At 39.1% G+C, this 14,420-nt stretch overlaps 1 protein-coding gene across 4 annotated transcripts in view; it reads right to left on the bottom strand.

Moving 5' to 3' along the window:
* CTNND2 (catenin delta 2) overlaps positions 1-14,420 on the bottom strand; it is a 1,186,471-nt gene that overhangs the window by 62,764 nt on the left and 1,109,287 nt on the right. The gene's annotated exons all lie outside the window — the stretch shown is intronic.

The raw sequence follows: 14,420 nt of genomic DNA, 5'->3' as shown, positions 1-14,420 counted from the left end.
TTGGCGTTCTTTGTGAATGAGTAGCAGGCTTCACTATACATTAACTGGGTGTAATGATGTTATTGTACTTTATAATATGCTTTAAAAAGCTATTGTTATTTCTATGTAGTTTGAGTTGTATGAATATTAGTGCTTCGGAGGTGAGGTTTCTCTGCACTGTGTTGCAGTCTGATCTAGCAAAGGATTATCTTACTCAACATTTATAACTTAAATCTTCTATCAAACTGAGCAGTGCATTTTTGTAGAGGAGTTTGTATGTTAGACACAAGGAAGACATAGTCATTGTGATTCTCCATTATAATTTTTTTCTTATTTAAATACATATAGAAATCTTTTAAAAGTTGCTTGTATGAATGTAGTGAGTGGGAAAGATACCACGCCAGCAGTCCTGGAGAAGGACATTTTACATCTAACTACTGGACAAGTACAACACAGGCAGCAGAACTTCCCCACACTGCCACATCAAACCGCCTTAGCCCTGTTCTGGAGGGATCACTAGTGTGGGTGCAAGTTTAATATAGCCGCTCGTCTAAGATGAAGACAGGCTGAACAGTGAAGAGACTAGGGCCCACATACAACTCTCAGTGAAGTCAGTGAACACATTCCCATCAACTTCAGTGGCGCTGGATCAGGATCTTGGGTGAAATAATCAGCTCAACACCATCACTCACTCTCAAGATGGGAATGACCTGATTGTCAGGACAAGTAACTGGAAGTAATCCATATTACTTTCTGGCCTGAAATGTAATGAGAGATCTTCTCAATCAGATATTACAAGCCCTGATAAGATGGCATATAGTAAGTGCTTGTTAAAAAGCTTACTCCTGAAGTTACAAACAAAACTCTTGGTGTCTGAATCTGAAAGGCAAAAGAAGCAGAAGACTAGCCCTTTTGAGTGTCCTTATGTCAGATTTTCCATCATAAATTGTTATTTTTTTACAATGCTATCTGCAATGGCGAATATCTATCCAATCATTTGGAACAATGCATTAATAATACAATACACACCAAAATGCATGTACTGTCACAGTAAAATCATTGTATACCAAATTAATTTTGTGACAATGTCAGATCCAGAAACTGACACAACAAAGTTCCTTGTAATGGAAGCATAACACACTAAAATGTGTGCAATTGTTTTATTATCAATGTGTTGCAATTTAGAATTTAACATTTGACTTCAAATGTTTTTGTTTCTAATATTTCATCATTGTAATACGCATTATATTTTTCATTTAAATGTCAGATGCAGTACATAAGTGGTCATATGAATTCTGTGCAATTCTTTTTCCCATATATTCCTATAATAGTATCTGCCAAAGAAAAGCCATATAGAGGCAAATATTAATATGTAGTTCTAGCCAGTAATAAGTGTTTCAATAACAAAAACATTTATTAATTCATTTATGCCTTTTAACACAAGCCAATTAATAGTTGCATATCTGCTATAGTCACTTGAATATTACAGTCATAGAATATGGTAGATCATGCTTGCCTGTCAAAGTAGATTTGTAAAAGGCTGTTTATTTATGCCATTTGTTTCAGTCGTCACTCCTCTAATACTACCATTGATCAGGATCATAGAATCACAAAAATGGATGAATTAGATTAGGTAGAGGTTCTCTCTCTTCCTTTCCCTGTACCAACCACCCAGGGCATGACAAAGCTCCTTTTTTTACCTATAGCAACTGCTCAACCTAAACAAGAGAGGGATATTTATGCTCCCCTTTCTTTCAGATCATGGATTTCAGCTCCTTTTTGGCACTGTGTGTTAAAGCTGCCCTCTCTTTGGCAGCTAGTGACCACAGTCCTTAATTCTGAGTATGAAAATATACCGTGACTGCTCCTGAGCAAGTTTTTCTATGGAATTGGCCAGGAATACAAGGATCACTGCACCACAAGAGAACATAAATGTATGTATATATAGGTTTCGTTGGATGCCTGCATATCAGAATGGTACCATGGTTACGCAGCAGAAAACAAATATAAATACAATCAAGTTGATACTACGACTTATAATTAATCATGAACATTTCAGATATGAGACTGGATCCAGAACAATATCCAGTTCACTAGTTAGCAGTTCTGGTACTTCTATTCTGCACATAGTTGATAAAATAAGCAAGAGAGGTTCAAATCAGTATCAGACATACAGAATCGATCAGTGAGCGGAAAATTACAGAACTGGGAGGTGAGGAACAGTATAGAGTTATACATCAGATGTGGTACAGCATCCCTGCCTTCTGACTGGCTGAGATAGTTCATTTTCAGTATAATTATGCATAATTCAGGAAATATTTAATTCACGTCCAACTCTTGAGTTTGCGTGGCTTCATAGCACAATGATACCATGGATCAAATTCAGCCCTTGAATATGTGTATGCAGTTTCCATCAGCATCAATGGGAATTGCATGCATTTTAATGTAGAATTTGGCTCTGTTTCATTTCACTTTTTAAATAAGGCTATTTCAGTCAGCTATATGAATAAAATAATTTTTACATGCTAGTTGGACAGGCCAAACCTGGTTTAAATATTAAAGAATTGATTCATTTTGTAAAGTAACATTATTTTGAACCAGCAACTCACGTCGGAAGAACAACAGTCCAGATTTCGTAAAACAGAAAATTATTGAATTCCTCGTTTGAGAGGTCCTAGTGTTAACAAGCATGGCTGTTACAAGTCATACTGTAACACAATGTTCCCTACATTTTTATTGTTCAGATAATTTATTAGCTATTTTAAAAGAAGATACGGGAGAAGAACAAATATATCTATGTATAAAAATTACTAGTGTGAATTAATCCAAATTAATTAATTTAGATCACATGAGCTGGTTGTGAAAAAACTGTAATGAAGAGGCAACAATCCTGTACATGTCTCTGAGATACAAAATGGGTCAGGGAACACCTCTCATCTACAATAACCAGCTTACATTTATATTACATTTGTATCTCCACGGCTTCTAAAGTGCTTTACAAACAAAATGGTTTTGCACCGAATCTCTCCCCAACACTACTGCAATATTAAGACTTCAATATTAAGACAGTAAAAAAGGAGGTAAATTATATTATGCAAAAGTGAAGCTCCTTATTGCCACAGTCACTGGATTGCGTTGCACACATTTAGTGTTTTCTATTTTTGTTTTTCTTGTTAATGAATATGTTACTATGGTTTATAGACTGAATTCTCCTTCAGTTACACCAGTTTTACCTCCAATGACTTCAATTATGCTACTGATGATTTACAGTGATGTAAGTGAGAGGAGAATCAGATTCTTTATCACTGGATATATTTTTAATTCTGCTTTTATTTACACTGACACAAATCTCAAATAATGCCACTGATGCTTATGATGTTACTCCAGATTTACACTGTAATAAATGACAGCAAATTTTGATCCTTAACTTTTGCAGTTCTTGACTTTTGAATTTTAATTGTGGAACATTTGCACTGACATTTTTTTTTCCAATATTGTGAGTCTTTCCTGAAAGCAGATAGAAATGTATCATGAAACACCTGACTTCAGGTGTCAGCAATGTTTTATCTAGCACTACCAGCAGGAAGACTGGGGAAGTGGTAGATACAATATGTAACTCTGGGGAAGTCTCACTGAGCTTAAGCAGGGCGAGGAGAAGAGGGCACTGAGGATATGATCATTTGTGTGAGAAAGATACTAAAAATAAATATCATTGTTAATTCCAGCAGGGTTTGTACAGAACCACTTTGATCTACAAATAAATTGATTTTTTTCTAACATTAAATGTTGTAAGACCCACAACTGATTTGATACATTTTAAGAGGATTTACATAATTTGATTGAATATGGCAGTCAGCATGACAACAAAAAAACCCTTTTTTATTTGCCAAGGTTTATTCATAAAGGAAAAGAGGGAGAAATTAAATAGACATAACTTTGGGGCAGAATCATAACAAAGCAGCTGTTTCTAGGGCAGGATTTTCCTGGCACTAAAAATTATGAAGTTACTCTTCCAAGGTAAGATTTCCATCACCAAAGTGATTTCATTTTATGTCTAAGGTAGGTTCAGTCTAGCATTTGTACAATGCAGTTCTGTCTTTGCAATAATAAAACTTGCTGTATTTTCCAGTAAAAGTTACAAAAAGACAGCTACATTCCAGATTAGGATTTACAGTACTTTCCAAGACAGGGTCTCTCTAATGCTTTAGCCTTCTGCCTTCTCTAAATCAGGATTCCCCCCCCCCAAAGGTGACACTAATTTATAGTTATCCTGAGACAGAACTTGCCTTCAGAGTAAAATAATACTGCAGAGAAAATCTATTCCTCCAGTAGATTTAATATGAAGAAAATGATCACAAATTAGCTTTTACCTACGGAAATATTGCCCTACAGCTTCCAAGAGACAATTTCTCTGCTGTTATAACTCCACTGACCTTAATTTGGTCCAGAGCTACTTGTTTGTGAGGCATGGAAGACCCATCTCTGAAAAATGACCCTGCCACAATGGTATTGCTATCAAATGTCAGTGGTGGGATTCCTGCTTTGGGGCAACAAGGAGGGCAAAATTAACTCACTGAAAATATCGGAGTCCTCAAAGAGATATCTATTTTACTCTAGGTATAAGGCTAAGTAATTAGAAAACTACGAATCCTGCCTAGGAGGTAGATCTTACTCTGATGGAAGCAATATATTAGCATTATGTCTCTCAAAGCTATGCGGGCATCCTTGTCCTGCAGGGAGATAATAATATTGGTGGCAAAGCTGCTTCGGTATATTATTGCGATGCTAAAAGAAAATCCTACCCTGGAGCCAGTATATATTCTGGTATTAGAAATATGTGAATTTTTCCCTCTAGGCTGCTTCTACCTCTTGGTCCTACACTGGGGATATTTGTATGTATTTCTCATTATCCCTGCCAGTAAGATCATTCCACAGCAACATTTCACAGCCTGCCTGGGAAGAATACTGTTGGGAGAGTTTTTATTATTATTTTTAATAATAATTTAGGAAATATGCTAAAACAATCTATTTAATTCAAAGAAGTGACTTTTGATCTCAAATGTCAGCATAATAAACGGATGGTCTCGTAAACTGTAATTTTTACCCTCACAGTTTTTCCATTATAGTATAATTGTCACAGAATTACCACAGAAAACATTTGGTAAGTAGGTCATTATATTTAATTTCTGTTTCTGGATATTATTTTTATTTATTATTTGTATCGCTATAGTGGTGCCAATCAGGCCTTCATTGTGCTAGGTACTGTAGACACATGCAAAAACAGACCCTATTCCCAAGAGTTAACAATCTCAACATACAATGAGAGAAAACAGTTGGATTGCAACAAACTGATCAGGGAGGAAAAGGAAACAGGGAAATGATTATGTTTAGTGTAGCAAACAGCAGTCTCTGTTCACAAACTGCTTAGCTAATATTTTGTAGGCATCACAGCAGAGGTGAGTCCCGTGTGATTTAAAAGAGAATAATAGTGGCTTTGCAAATTTTTTTAAGGACATCTTCACATGCAAAGAGGGCACTATGGAAGTAAGCACCAAACATTTCTAAAGGAAAACTGAATTTATAGGTGAGATCATTTGGCAGAGCAGATCTTAAAGGAAGAATGCAAAATGTAGTATGCCATATAGATTAATGAATGGACTTAAGGGGGCAAGACTGTATTTCTCAAAGGACGAATGAAAAAGGCTGCAGTAATGAAGAAGGGCACGTATGCGTGAATTTTAATAGTTAATGGTGAATGGCTTTTAATAGTTGATAACTATATTATATTATAAGGCTAAATTATTAACATGCCTTTTCAAACTTAATGACAATTTAACAATGGTTTTGGTCTCTCAGTTATAATAAAGGGTAGTGTAGATGGCTTGTGTCTAGGCAGCATCATGACTGACTTTCATTTTGTTAATTGCAAACCTGCACCAAGCCCCTTAAAGATATTATAAGAAAGTGTAAAAGCATTACCAGCATGTCTCTAGCTGCTCATTAAAAGAAATGTAGCTGACTATAAAACCATTTCTAATTCACATAGTATATTGTCCTTGCATATGCTATAAGTATCTTGTGCACAAATATTTGTTTGATCCCTAGCATCTTAGAGCACATGCAAATTAAACACACTTCTCTATCCAACATTAGCAAAATACAGCATTACAGTTGTCCCTGACAAAGTAATGAGCACAGTTTAATAATTTCCCAGAGAGATTGTTTAAGTGAATCCATTCAAACTGAGTGATGGGTGAACTTCAGAAAGGTCAGTCACTCAGTTTGGTTTGAGTAAGTTCCCCAAAGTTTGTGGGTCAGAATCAATGATGTGCCCTGGCTGCTTCATTCCAGCTGAACCTGCCAATTAAAATGGCTTTGCAGTTGCTTTGAGCCAGGAGTACTGCAGAATATGGCTCTGCTGTATGTTTATCTGAAGCTTATTTGAAACTTTTTGAACTAAGGAGGTTAATGGGAAGACAGAAAGACAGACACAAGCTTTTTGCACTTAAAAAACAGAAGCGCCATCTTTAATGTGTCAGAAATTTATGAGACTCAATAAAGAGCCAGGGAGAGGTCTGGGTTTCTCTTTTTCCCTCAGAAGTTAGATGAGCAGGATCACTTGCCTTTAAAGATGCTTTTCCAGCACTTACTTCTGATGGCAATCAGAAAGGGTTTCAAGATATGAGAATGGTATTCAGCATGATCCATAGGAGAGAAGGAACAATGCTTTCACTGATACTATTGTACATTATGTACCATTCACTGATTTGTACCTTTTGATCATAATAAATGCAGTCGTATGTGGTACAGTCGGTAGAGCCACCTAGGGAGTACAAACAGACATCTTTGCTAGTTTCGGGAAAATGTGTCTCAAGCTTTCACAGAGTGATTAAAGTGGGTGAAAAGTTCATATCTGTGCAAGGAATATCAATTGAGAGTTGTTTGTCAGGGAATTGAGGGTATAATGGAGTAGCCAACCTACAGGCTTTTAATTTTTCTAAAAAAAGATTAAAGACACTAGTTATACAGGTGTATTGTACTGAAAGGAGATGTGGCATGAGGGCAGCATTAAGAACTGCAAAGGGAACAACCGTAACAAAGAGAGCAGGGCTTAATAGGAGTTGATATGATGGGACCACGTAGAAGGGGGTCAAAGACAGATGAGTAAAAAGCATTTTAATGGTTGCACCCCAACATGCCATGTAAGGGTATCTATGTAAACAAAGACTTTGAGCAAACTGCCATTACCCTCTGATCCTACTGAGAGTTACCAAAAGAAACTACAGCATTTGCTCAAGAAACTCCCTGAAAAAGCACAAGATCAAATCCGCACAGACACACCCCTGGAACTCCGACCTGGGATATTCTATCTACTACCCAAGATTCATAAACCTGGAAATCCTGGGGGCCCCATCATCTCAGGCATTGGCACCCTGACAGCAGGATTGTCTGGCTATGTAGACTCCCTCCTCAGGCCCTACGCTACCAGCACTCCCAGCTACCTTTGAGACACCACTGACTTCCTGAGGAAACTACAATCCATCGGTGATCTTCCTGATAACACCATCCTGGCCACTATGGATGTAGAAGCCCTCTACACAAACATTCCACACAAAGATGGACTGCAAGCCGTCAGGAACAGTATCCCCGATAATGTCACGGCTAACCTGGTGGCTGAACTTTGTGACTTTGTCCTTACCCATAACTATTTTACATTTGGGGACAATGTATACCTTCAGATCAGTGGCACTGCTATGGGTACCTGCATGGCCCCACAGTATGCCAACATTTTTATGGCTGACTTAGAACAACGCTTCTCAGCTCTCGTCCCCTAACACCGCTACTTTACTTGCGCTATATTGATGACATCTTCATCATCTGGACCCATGGAAAAGAAGCCCTTGAGGAATTCCACCATGATTTCAACAATTTCCATCCCACCATTAACCTCAGCCTGGTCCAGTCCACACAAGAGATCCACTTCCTGGACACTACAGTGCTAATAAACGATGGTCACATAAACACCACCCTATACCGGAAACCTACTGACCGCTATTCCTACCTACATGCCTCCAGCTTTCACCCTGACCACACCACACGATCCATCGTCTACAGCCAAGCTCTGCGATACAACCGCATTTGCTCCAACCCCTCAGACAGAGACAAACACCTACAAGATCTCTATCAAGCATTCTTACAACTACAATACCCACCTGCAGAAGTGAAGAAACAGATTGATAGAGCCAGAAGAGTTCCCAGAAGTCACCTACTACAGGACAGGCCTAACAAAGAAAATAACAGAATGCCACTAGCCGTCACCTTCAGCCCTCAACTAAAACCCCTCCAACGCATTATTAAGGATCTACAACCTATCCTGAAGGATGACCCAACACTCTCACAAATCTTGGGAGACAGGCCACTCCTTGCCTACAGACAGCCCCCCAACCTGAAGCAAATACTCACCAGCAACCACATACCACACAACAGAACCACTAACCCAGGAACCTATCCTTGCAACAAAGCCCGTTGCCAACTGTGCCCACATATCTATTCAGGGGACACCATCACAGGGCCTAATAACATCAGCCACACTATTAGAGGCTCGTTCACCTGAACATCCACCAATGTGATATATGCCATCATGTGCCAGCAATGCCCCTCTGCCATGTACCTTGGTCAAACTGGACAGTCTCTACGTAAAAGAATAAATGGACACAAATCAGATGTCAAGAATTATAACATTCATAAACCAGTCGGAGAACACTTCAATCTCTCTGGTCACGCGATTACAGACATGAAAGTTGCTATATTACAACAAAAAAACTTCAAATCCAGACTCCAGCAAGAAACTGTTGAATTGGAATTCATTTGCAAATTGGATACAATTAACTTAGGCTTGAATAGAGACTGGGAGTGGCTAAGTCATTATGCAAGGTGACCTATTTCCCCTAGTTTTTTCCTACCCCCCCCCCCCCCGACGTTCTTGTTAAACCCTGGATTTGTGCTGGAAATGGCCCACCTTGATTATCATACACATTGTAAGGAGAGTGTTCACTTTAGATAAGCTATTACCAGCAGGAGAGTGGGTTTGTGTGTGTGTGGGGTGGTGGTGAGAAAACCTGGATTTGTGCTAGAAATGGCCCAACTTGATTATCATACACATTGTAAGGAGAGTGATCACTTTAGATAAGCTATTACCAGCAGGAGAGTGGGGTGGGAGAAGGTATTTTTTCATGCTTTGTGTGTATATAAAAAGATCTTCTACACTTTCCACAGTATGCATCCAATGAAGTGAGCTGTAGCTCACAAAAGCTTATGCTCAAATAAATTGGTTAGTCTCTAAGGTACCACAAGTACTCCTTTTCTTTTTGTGAATACAGACTAACACGGCTGTTACTCTGAAACCTGCTTCCTCATAGGGTCCATAATCCTCTATATCTGCTTTACTCTGTTGCATATCTCCCCACCACCTGCCTTTTACAGCTCCCCTACTCCCAACTAAAGTCCTCCTATTCAAGTTTCCTGCCTACCTCCAGCCAATCATTCACCCTCCTCCTCACTCACCCTGTGATGTTACTCCCTTGGCCATCTCCATTAACTGACTGATGTCTGTCCTCCAACTCTCTCTCTCTCTTTCTCCCTTGCTTCTCAGCTAATGAGTTTTCATGTTCCCTTGCACTCTCCTGTTTACCTGATGTCTGCATGGACTTCCCTATAACCTGTCTCCTACTCTCTCCTCACACTTACTTGACCTATGTTCAGCCTACCTCTCAGTTGACCTGAAATCCCCTTCTTACCTCATTCACGTCTGTCCAGTCCCTCCACATCCACCTGTCTGTTAGCACGTGTACTGTGATAATCCCTAGTCCAGTACTGAATTCAAGGAGAGTTTTGCCTAAGTAAGGACTGCAGACCCTAGAACTGAAATTTCTTAAACATTTGTTTTCCTAAAATGTATTGCCCTTGTACTGCAGTATTCTCTTGCTTTGTATCTCTAATGTCCATTCTAGGAGTTTACATCATCCATTTTTAATGCCAACAGCCATAGCAGGATTGCAACGTTTAGGCTACTTATTGGTGAGTGGCTGACAGTAGCAGTCCAAAGAGCCTTCAGGGCGGGCTATCTGGGAATGGAGATGGTCTTTCCACCCCACAATGGTTGGGGGAATGGTAAATATGCTAATTCCTACCAGAGAAGGATAACCTAGCTGTCATGATCTGATGAACGCCGGTCCATGAGGAGTTCCAGTCTTTCTCAGAGCAAGAGCGGGTAGAATAACCAGCGCAGGTAGCTTGTGGCAACACAGCTGGTCTCAGTAGGCATGTGAACTTTGTTCATTCAACAACAAGTGCTACCAATAGAAGGAAATGGGGAGCTGCAAGGCAAACTCAGAGGTGTTCTCCTTCACAGCTATTGAGACTTCTTAACCATGGAAATATGTTGATTTCATAGGACTATTCAGTATAGTTACAGCCTTTTCTGCCATTTTGAACAAAATCATGTCATAATTTGAACGTATCCCTGATGATGCGGTCTTTCATCGTGCTTTCATATAAACTAACAGCAGTATAAGCTACAAAAAGGGGTACTTTCCTGGGCCAGTGGTTGGTAGTTGTAGACCTTTGCAATGATACCTCATAATGCATATGTACCATGAATTAATGACCTATGAATGCACAAACTGCTGTGTCTCATTGCTCAAATGAGGAGTCATGTGTAAATATATTTTTGCATATGATTAAGCCCAGGCAGTTTAATGCAGCAGCATGAAACACGATATGTAAATAATATCCATTTTATAGCTATCACTGAAATAGAGATAAAACACATAAACTGACAATTAAGATTTGCTGTTTCATTTACTCTGCTATGTTTGCATTTATAGTGTAGGCCAGTGCCAGTCCTCAAATCCTCCCAGTGGGTCAATAATGTCACTGAAGACGATGTTCAGAAAAGAAAACTTTTCTATTGTATTTTTTATTTCAAATTTCTTAGAAATAATAAAACTGTCATACAACTTTATACAATTCTTCGCCTGTTAGAGAGTTTTTAGTGTTTGCCAGACACCTGGCAACACTTCAGTTCTGTCAGTTTGTTGATGTTTGGTCTCAGTTGAAACCGTCAGGACTGCAACAATGTGGGCATCAGATAGTCTTGTTCGGTCTTTTGACTTATTTATTTTCATTGTGGAAAAACGTGACACCGCCTCCATGGCTGACTCTGCCTGGCAACTAATGATGCTGCTTCCATGGCTGACTCTGCCCAGCAACTAGTGATGGTATCTCTGTCCCTCTCCCGCAGCCAATGGGAGCTGCGGGGGGCCGTGCCTGCAGCCGACATTGCCAGTGGCCTGTCTGCCTGCGTCTCTCCTCCGCGGGCTGCAGTGGGGAGGTTCTCCGGCTGCAGATGGCCCGCGGGCCTGGACTTTGAGACCCCTGGTGTAGGCAATACACTGAATTGACTGCATCAAGACAGCTCCAGGAAATGGGAACCAAGGCACAGAGACAGAAACCCAGCTGTAGATTTTACTTTTAGTATCTCAGAGTTGGTAGATGTCTGTTATGAAGTCCTGCCATTCCTTTGGTATGATGTTAGCTAGAGAATGACACTTGAAAAAGGAAGGACCAACACCAAGGGAGTCAACTGCTCTAGACTTTGTTTAAACTAGACCTTATTGAGGTTTAATTGTGTGTGGTTTTACAGGGTTCTTTGAAAATAGTTCCCCTAATAATGAGAGAATGGGAACTTCTTTTTCCTTAACCCTGTCAGTTTAAATATATATTTTCCATTCTCCTTACAAACATGGATTGAAAAACTTAAGGGAAGGAGTTGTTAGCTAATCTTTTTATTTATGTAAATAGTGTGTATGTACATGCAATTACTTAGCTCTTTCCTGGCTTGCCAACACATTTCTTCCTTTCTTTCAAGTTGTATGGTTATCTTTCTTTGCATCTTCCTATTAGCCCAGGGTAAAAGGTTTTTGCACAGGGAAGTGATTCTTCAGTTTAATCACTGCAGGCTCAACAGTGTGTACTTTTATTTTTTGCAGGTTAAATTTTGGGAATCTTATGCATTTAATTATTTTTGTGATTAATTTATTAATATTTGTAAAGTGCTTTGATAATGAAAAGAACTATAAACGCTAAGTATTATTTTAGGGTTTTTTTTCTTTTTTTGCACCCTTTAAAACGAGATAGGAAACTGTCTGTTGAAGACAGTTCAAAAATAGACCATAATGAAGCAATAAAAATGTTATTTATTAGTGGGAGAACTGCCATAGGCTTAGAGATATATTGATTTCAGTGGGTAGGACCCATAAAGACCTAGTTTTTCTGCTACACTTTGCTTTGGAACTGTAGTCCAATAAATGCAAGATTCCGGCAGGAGAGTGGGTGTAGCTGTGTTGCTTTCCAAACAGACATCAGTTTGCATCTGATGTATTGACGGTCTGTGAAGCTGTCAGTATTTTCTTATTTGTACTTTATATTTATCCTTTTCTTCTTCATTTGTGCTTCGACATTATATAGCACACTACTACTAGTTTCAGAGTAACAGCCGTGTTAGTCTGTATTCACAAAAAGAAAAGGAGTACTTGTGGCACCTTAGAGACTAACCAATTTATTTGAGCATGAGCTTTCGTGAGCTACAGCTCACTTCATCGGATGCATCCGATGAAGTGAGCTGTAGCTCACGAAAGCTCATGCTCAAATAAATTGCTGGTCTCTAAGGTGCCACAAGTACTCCTTTTCTTTTTACTACTAGTTTATGAACTGAGTGGGTCAAATTCCGAATCTAGTGTAAGCAGTAAACACTGCTACAGTCAATGAAGTTGCACTGGCTTTCACCAGGTTTGAATTTGGCCCCATATTGTGGTCTGAGAGACTGATTATTTTGAATGCACCTGCACCCATCCAGTGTAACGTAATGATAAGAGATAAAGCAATTCTTCTGCTGTTTAGAAATATACACAAAAATGCTTCCAATCTGAAGATTAAAAAAATATCAAAATGCAAGTCTCATGATCAATTTCCTTAATAAAAACTGATTTAAAAATCACTGTGAATAGATGAAAATGAGTTAGCTGATAAAAGCAAATTCCATTACAGGAATAGTGTGTTCTAAAACCAATCCTCCTAAGAATGATAAAACTCTTAACGGCCATGTTACAGTGATCATACATTTCTTAATTAGTCACAATGGAAATTGTGCATGGAGCAGTTAGCATGATTAATCTATCTATGGTAGCAAAATAACAGTGCACAGAGTACATATCCCAGTTTTATATTGTTTTACTGTGATATATAAATTAAAATAATTTATATTTTAATATGAAGAATCCCTGGGTTAGGTTATGAGGCCCAGGGAAAACCTGAAGTAACAATTTTAAGTTTGGGAGAAGGAGAGAATAGAGAAAATAGGGATGAAAGAATAGAAGAAAAACACAAAAGAAAAAAATGTCAACTCATCTTAGTGATTTCTTATCTTTACGCATGATCTGACAATTGACAGATATTTGTAAAGCAAATGTTTCTGTTCTTCCTTTTTTCTTCAACTTAGAAACCAAAAGTTAGCAAAGATTCTTAAATACACATACCCCTCTGCTCAACTGCTCTCCACTACCATGCCTGAAATAAGGGCATGGGAAGGTCAGAGTGCCATTTTACATTTATTAGAAAAGGGGCCTCTCACACTGACAGCTTGGGAGATTGAGAGGTATGTACATATCCTCTATTCTACAGATTCATCCTCTAGTCTCTCAGCTACTTTTTAAGGTGCCTATCAATGTGGCCGCTAATCGCCATGAAGTATGGGTATTAGTACCCCACCCTGCAGAGGTTGTTGTGTGGCTTAATTCATTAATGTTTGTAAAGGGTTTTGAGATCCTTGGATGGAAAGTGGTAGGAGAAGGACAAATTATCACTACAGCTGTCCCTGTCAGCGAATCTGACCCCAACTTCAACACACTTACCCTATCCCTTATCCACTGCAGTCTGTGGGGCCTTGGGGCTGATAATTTCCAGGTACCTATGTTAAAAGGCAAATCAGTAGCTGTATCTTGAGAGGACATTGTATGGTGTTGAAATGGACACTGTGCTCCTACTGGTAGGGCAGAAAACTGTGTGATGAAGTTACGGATATTTAAATGGTTTAAATACCTGTATGGTCTATGGCCTGAGAGGATCCTCACCCTGGTGTATGAAGGGCAGCTTCAGCTCTCCTAAGTGGTTTCTCAGTTCAGTGGTGGCTGATGATGGGGGAGAACCCATGAGAGACAGACCCCAGGACCTTATATTGGAACATGGAGCTATTTATGGCAGTTCTACTGCAGTCTCCTCAGGGGACTGGAGTCCAAGAGATCAAAAAGTCCTACTGGTTTATAAGCTGTGACACAACCTGCCTTTTCAGAGTACCATCTCTGCACCTTCAGGCTGGCAGGTGG

Source organism: Lepidochelys kempii, chromosome 2, assembly GCF_965140285.1.
Source record: "Lepidochelys kempii isolate rLepKem1 chromosome 2, rLepKem1.hap1, whole genome shotgun sequence".
Lineage (NCBI taxonomy): Eukaryota > Metazoa > Chordata > Testudines > Cheloniidae > Lepidochelys > Lepidochelys kempii.
Note: the sequence above shows the minus strand (reverse complement) of the source record. Positions and strands in the feature narration are given on the sequence as shown.